Here is a 7162-nt window from a genome sequence, read left to right as displayed (position 1 = left end):
ATTTCCAACAAAGTGCAGAGGGGACGGTTCCGTCGTGGAATCCAGGCTGTACTTCTCCGTCTGGGAAAGCCCAGGAGGGCGCCTTTTCTTTAACACGACGCTAAGAATGGTCCCTGCCGCTCATGCCAGCATCAGGCTGTGCAGAGTGTGGCCAACGTGGGGTTGCTGAGGATCTAAATACTTCCCAACCACCTGTGGGGAGCTGATTCCCAGGATCCACTAGATGTCCCCACCACCTAGCAGTTCCATATACGCCGACCGGAGGCTTAGTGTCTTGAGCAGGGGCCCCTGTTTATCTCCTAGGTCTGGGGGGGCGGGGAACGACGTCAAGCTCATACATTCAGTGAGCAAGGCCCTCCGGACGTGCCTGCCCCCTAATAAACACCCCGTAAGCGTTTGCTGTTAGAGGTAAGTCTCCTCTTTTTACAGAAGGTTGGATGCCCAATCTCTGTTTGTTTTATGTTGAAAGAGTAGGCTGAAGGTTAATGGTGGAGCAATTGAGTTCTTAACTGAAGTGCGTAATTAAATATTAATTGAAAAGAAGAATAGATAAGGTCTGCCAGACGTTCAGGCCTTTGTGCCCCATGCTGACTTGTTACTTGCAAATTCAGGTGGAGACAGTTCTTGTAAACCAAAGCTTGGACACAGGCGTGAGCTGAGGTCAACCACGGGGGGCTGGGGTCGCGCTACCCAGGGCTGTCACCGTCAATCTCAGACCTGGGCACTCAGCATCTTCACGACGACTTGGTAAGAGACATTAAATTCTCCAGGGCATTTGCGGGGACCCAGCAGAAGATGCGTGGAGCGCAAGAGACTGCCCTCTAGTTGGGGTACAGCAGCCGAGCCCACATGACTGATCTGTGCAGCTCAGGGGCCTGGGGACTAAGGGTGGGACAGGCGGGGGGCCACAGGGACCCAGGGTAAGGAAACCTATTTCAGGCTAATCAATTTGAACTCAACCATGTAAGGTAAGCATTGAGGAATTTAAACATTAAATTGTAAATTCTTTGTATGAAACTTGTTGAGGACCTGAGAACCAGCACGGTGGATGGGGGGGGTCCCTAAGGCACCGTGTCCCCCTGGTGCCTGGGGCCACGTGCGTCCACTTTGCAAGCACTCACCGAACGTCCACTGTGCATCTGGGTTAAACCATCACAGGGTGTGAGAATGGGACAATGCTGCCCAGCCAGAGCTCCCAGTCCTGGAGCAAGAGGAAGGGTCACCCTACCCGTGGTACCCAGGTAGGTTTCCGTGGGCTGCCTGTCTGCACCCTCCCCACGTTGGATCACAGAAGCCTCCCCCAAGGGGATGCTGCCCGGAGGTGGGCACTGGGAGGTGATCAGGTCCTGGGCGGCGGGGAGGCGGGGGGAGCCTCATGATGGGACAGCGTCTTCCTAAAGGACAGCACAGACCTCGCTTCCTCTCTCCCTGCCGTCTGCCCGTGAGGCCACAAACCAGCCACACACGGGCTCTGGTGGCACCTGGATTTCAGACTTCGCCTCCGGAACTGTCTGCTGTTTAAGCCACCCCGGCTGTGGGGGTTTGTGATTGACGCCCAACAGGACAAAGACACGGGTGCACCAATCAAGTGTCCGGACCTGCGTCTGTAATTACATCCATGGTGCGTGTGTATAACATGTATATTTAACTAAGGAAATGAGCCCAGAGAATTTACATGTGCACGCTGCTCCTGATTGTCAGAGGTAGACTGTGTTTTCGGGGGGGGGGTGCCATTCAACCCATAAGCGTGCCTCAGAACACCTAGTGCTCCCCCTGAATCCACGTCCTCTCTCTTAATAGCTAATTCCACGAACTCACCACTAGATGACGCTAGCTCCGAGGTTTCTTATCTGGCTTTATTAATGCCCTGAATATTTCTAGTTGTAGACATGGGCAAGTTTAAGAAGCATCGTTCTTGTGTCTCAATTTTATGATTTCACCGTCCAGATATTTAACTAATACACCATGCCCTCGGGATATACAGGATTTATAGAAATTAGATACGTTTCAAATATCCTTGGACTATATATTTTACACAAAACACACTTTACAAATAACCTCATTGATCCTGGTTGTGGATTCGTATCAGGGCCCGGTTGGAAGCAGTGTGTGGTACACACAGTCCGTGTGCTTACGCGGGGATCTGGCCCGAGCTGCGGGAGGAAGCGAGGCCGGAAGCACGTGCTCCTCTCCACGTGACAAGACAGAGGCAGCAGGGCCAATGACTCACAGGTCACAAGCCTGGCAGTGGCACGGAGGGGGACCCAGGGCCTACTTCTGGGCAGCTGGCCCTCACTGTGATTCACAGCGCCTGTATTGATTGTGGGGGGCCGGGGCGGCTGCTGGGGAGTTCCTACAGATCCAGGCACAGGAAACAAGGCACGTAACAGGGAACACAAGGAGGGCCTTGTACTGTCCTCCTGCCCTCTGTATCCGTCTTGGCAGCCTTACTTTTTCGTATTTCTCTTCATCTGGGGTGGAAGCAAAAACAAGGAGAATGTGCGTGAATAGAACTTTAATGAGAACTCGTGGCTCAGGAGGCATTGTTTTGGGAGGTCCTTCCACCCGAAACACGTTAGGAATCTGCGCTGGTCAGGTTTGCATTCTGCGGGCAGGCGTCTCCCTCCTGCTTAGGCATGCTTCACGCAGCCATTGAGCTCTGGTTGCTGTGACAGATTCCACTAAGACAGAACATTCTCGTGGAAACTCTGCTTAGCACGGTGAGGCACCTCACGTGGAGGGCTGGGGCCGAGTCGTGCTCAGGCTAAGAGGACGCCCCAGAGTTCGGGTGATGACACATAGCCATGCTTGTCAGCAGCCTTGCGAAGTGTTGGGGATCTGGGCGGTCAGGCACGGCTGGCTTTATCTGTGTTCTGCAAAACCATTTGGTTGCAGGGAGATCTGTGTGATGTTCTTTTTTTCTTTTTTCTTTTTTTTATAATAATTTTTTATTATGTTATGTTAGTTTTTATTTCTTTTTTTAATGTTTTTTTATTATATTATGTTAGTCACCATACAGTACATCCCTGGTTTCTGATGTAAAGTTCGATGATTCATTAGTTGCGTATAACACCCAGTGCACCATGTAATACGTGCCCTCCTTACTACCCATTACCAGTCTATCCCATTCCCCCACCCCCCTCCCCTCTGAAGCCCTCAGTTTGTTTATCAGAGTCCATAGTCTCTCATGTTTCATTCCCCCTTCTGATTACCCCCCTTTCTTTATCCCTTTCTTCCCCTACCGATCTTCCTAGTTCTTATGTTCCATAGATGAGAGAAATCATTGATAATTGTCTTTCTCTGCTTGACTTATTTCACTTAGCATTATCTCCTCCAGTGCCGTCCATGTTGCAGCAAATGTTGAGAATTCGTTCTTTCTGATGGCTGAGTAATATTCCATTGTATATATGGACCACAGCTTCTTAATCCAGTCATCTGTTGAAGGGCATCTTGGTTCCTTCCACGATTTAGCTATTGTGGACAATGCTGCTATGAACATTGGGGTGCATATGGCCCTTCTCTTTACTACATCTGTCTCTTTGGGGTAAATACCCAGTAGTGCAATGGCTGGGTCATAGGGTAGCTCAATTTTTAACTTTTTAAGGGACCTCCACACTGTTTTCCAGAGTGGCTGTACCAACTTGCATTCCCACCAACAATGTAGGAGGGATCCCCTTTCTCCACATCCTCTCCAACAATTGTTGTTTCTTGCCTTGTCTATCTTTGCCATTCTAACTGGCGTAAGGTGGTATCTCAGTGTGGTTTTGATTTGAATTTCCCTGATGGCTAATGATTTTGAACATTTTTTCATGTGTCTGTTAGCCATTTGTATGTCTTCATTGGAAAAGTGTCTGTTCATATCTTCTGCCCATTTTATGATTTGTTTATTTGTTTCTCGTGTATTGAGTTTGAGAAGTTCTTTGTAGATCTTGGATACCAGTCCTTTATCTGTGGTGTCCTTTGCAAATATATTCTCCCATTCCGTGGGCTGTCTCTTAGTTTTTTTGACTGTTTCCTTGGCTGTGCAGAAGCTCTTTATCCTGATAAAGTCCCATAAGTTCATTTTATCTTTTATTTCTCTTGCCTTTGGAGATGTGTCGTGAAAAAGGTTGCTCTGGCCGATGTCATAGAAGTTGTTGCCTATGTTCTCCTCTAGAATTTTGATGGATTCCTGTCTCACATTGAGGTCTTTCATCCATTTGGAGTTTATTTTTGTGTATGGTGTGAGAGAGTGGTCAAGTTTCATTCTTTTGCATGTAGCTGTCCAATTTTCCCAGCACCATTTATTGAAGAGACTGTCTTTTTTCCACCGGATGTTTTTTCCTGCTTTATCAAAGATTAGTTGCCCAAAGAGCCGAGGGTCCATTTCTGGGTTCTCTATTCTGTTCCATTGGTCGATGTGTCTGTTTTTGTGCCAGTACCATGCTGTCTTTGTGATCACAGCTTTGTAGTACAGCTCGAAATCCGGCATTGTGATGCCCCCAGCTTTGTTTTTCCTTTTCAACAGTTCCTTGGAGATTCGGGGCCTTTTCTGGTTCCATACAAATTTAAGGACTATTTGTTCCAGTTCTTTGAAAAATGTCCTCGGTATTTTGATCGGGATAGCATTGAAAGTGTAGATTGCTCTGGGTAGTATGGACATTTTAACTATGTTAATTCTTCCAATCCATGAGCATGGAATATTTTTCCATCTTTTTATGTCTTCCTCAATATCTTTCAAAAGTGATCTATAGTTTCTAGCATATAGGTCCTTTACGTCTCTGGTTAAGTTAATTCCAAGGTAACGCATGGTTTTTGGTGTTATTGTAAATGGGATGGATTCCCTAATTTCTCTTTCTTCAGTCTCGTTATTCGTGTATAGAAATGCAACTGATTTCTGGGCATTGATTTTGTATCCTGCCACCTTACTGAATTGTTCTATAACTTCTAATAGTTTGGGAGTGGATTCCTTTGGGTTTTCCATATAGAGTATCATGTCATCTGCAAAGAGAGACAGTTTGACTTCTTCTTTGCCGATTTGGATACCTTTGATCCCTTTTTGTCTTCTGATTGCTGTTGCAAGGACTTCTAGTACTATGTTGAATAATAGTGGCGAGAGTGGGCATCCTTGTCGTGTTCCTGATCTTAAGGGAAAGGCTTCCAGCTTTTCCCCATTGAGAATAATGCTTGCAGTAGGCTTTTCATAGATGGCTTTTATGAGATTGAGAAATGTACCCTCTATTCCTACACTCTGAAGGGTTTTAATCAGGAAAGGATGCTGTATTTTGTCAAATGCTTTTTCTGCATCAATTGAGAGGATGATATGGTTCCTGAGGCTTTTTTTTTGTTGATATGATGTATCACACTGATTGATTTGCAAATGTTGAACCAGGCTTGCATCCCAGGTATGAATCCCACTTGGCCATGATGGATAAGCCTTTTAATGTACTGTTGGATTCTATTAGCAAGGATCTTGTTGAGGATTTTGGCGTCCATATTCATTAGGGAAATCGTTCTGTAATTCTCCTTTTTGAGGGGGTCTTTGCCTCNTCGTTCTGTAATTCTCCTTTTTGAGGGGGTCTTTGCCTCGTTTGGGGATCAAGGTAATATTGGCCTCATAGAATGAGTTTGGTAGCTTTCCTTCTGTTTGTATTTTTTGAAATAGCTTTAGGAGAATAGCTATTATTTCTTTGCGAACCATCAGAGCCTTGAAATTTATTTATTTATCTATTTATTTATTTATTTAAAGATTTTATTTATTTATTTGACAGAGAGAGAGACAGCCATCGAGAGAGGGAACACAAGCAGGGGGAGTGGGAGAGGAAGAAGCAGGCTCCCAGCAGAGGAGCCTAATGTGGGGCTCAATCTCAGGACCCTGGGATCACGCCCTGAGCCGAAGGCAGAGGCTTAACGACTGAGCCACCCAGTCGCCCCCCCCTTTTTTTAGAGCCTTGAGATTTAAACATGTTCATGTGTCAAAGAGTCCCCAGCAACACCAGAACCAGCCGCAGCAGCTGACCCTCGGACCGACCCCTCCAAGGTCTGTTGCAGAGCACACGGCCCAGAGGGGAACAAACGCCCGTGGGAGAACTCAGGGTACAGACTTCCAGCTCTGAAATGAATCAGTCCCGGGATGTTATGTACGCATGCTGATGGGAAGGAATTTCCATCTGACGTGGAGCCCTGGATGTAAGACAGAAAGCCTCATGCGTGTGCCCTCAGAAACACACGACTGAACGACTGACTCACTGTTTTCCCATCAATGTCTGCTTTGCAGAGAACTGATAATACTGGAATTTTCTTATATGACCCCGGTCGGGTTGGTCTCACCAAATAAGCTGAACTGAGCTTTGTTTATGTGACTGGACCGGTTTCATCTGCTCGGGCAGCTTTCTGCTCTGGTCTTTGCTTGTTTTGATTTTAACACTCTCACTGAACTCTCCTCTCTTGACCCTGCACCTGTCTGTGGGCACAGTCCCAAACCCCCAGCGGCCTCATCTGCAGCGTGCCAGCTGGCTTGTCCCGAATTGACGCCTGAATGAACTCTCTTTTTGACAGTTTTGACCTCGACTCAGTTAACCTCCTTTTTAAGGTGGGTTATTGACTACCATTAGCGAATCTCCATTGTAGTCTTGAAAGTCAGGGAGAGAGAAGACCTCAGAGTTTCTCATCCCGTACGCAGCATTTGTAACCATGCGTGGTGACACAGAGTGACTAAGCTTTACTGTGGAGATCGTGTCCCAATACATCCATGCACCTGATCATTATGCCCAGTACCGGAACCTACGATGTCATATGTCAATTTCATCTCAATTTTTAAAAAAAGGAATTCAGGGGAAGGAAAAGTCACCCATCATGTTAATTTCTTAACAGTGGTGCTTCCTCGTGCTTGAGCCTCTCGCTGCGTGGCGTCGCATTTAGGTATTACCATCACTGTTCAAGCTCGTTTCCATCACCTGCTGCCCATCCCAGGCCATGTGTCTTTATGGGGAAAACATTTTTCCATCCCAGAGAGAATGGGTGAGTTTCATTTTCTAACCCATCGAGCCCTCGAGTAATGCTTCCTGAGCCCTCCTCGGTGCCAGGCTGGCGTCTGGTGAAGCTGCTGGCCTCTTGTTGAGGTTTTTCCTTCCTGACATGTTAGGGGGATGTTTTTATGCTTGGGTCCCTTCTGCATGGTACT

The 7162-nt window shown here is 46.9% G+C and overlaps 1 long non-coding RNA gene across 2 annotated transcripts; it reads left to right on the top strand.

The window, feature by feature from the left end:
• The first annotated feature begins 576 nt into the window (after positions 1-576).
• On the top strand, positions 577-5785 carry LOC109491047. Of its 2 annotated transcripts, none has more exons than XR_002144433.1 (3): positions 577-747; positions 1159-1621; positions 5751-5785. It is a non-coding gene; the product is annotated as an uncharacterized LOC109491047 (long non-coding RNA). The 2 variants fall into 2 exon arrangements; XR_002144432.2 differs by lacking the exon at positions 5751-5785 and adding an exon at positions 2090-2887.
• The last annotated feature ends 1377 nt before the right edge of the window (positions 5786-7162 follow it).

Source organism: Ailuropoda melanoleuca, unplaced genomic scaffold (genome assembly GCF_002007445.2).
Source record: "Ailuropoda melanoleuca isolate Jingjing unplaced genomic scaffold, ASM200744v2 unplaced-scaffold5920, whole genome shotgun sequence".
Taxonomy (NCBI): domain Eukaryota; kingdom Metazoa; phylum Chordata; class Mammalia; order Carnivora; family Ursidae; genus Ailuropoda; species Ailuropoda melanoleuca.
Note: the sequence above shows the minus strand (reverse complement) of the source record. Positions and strands in the feature narration are given on the sequence as shown.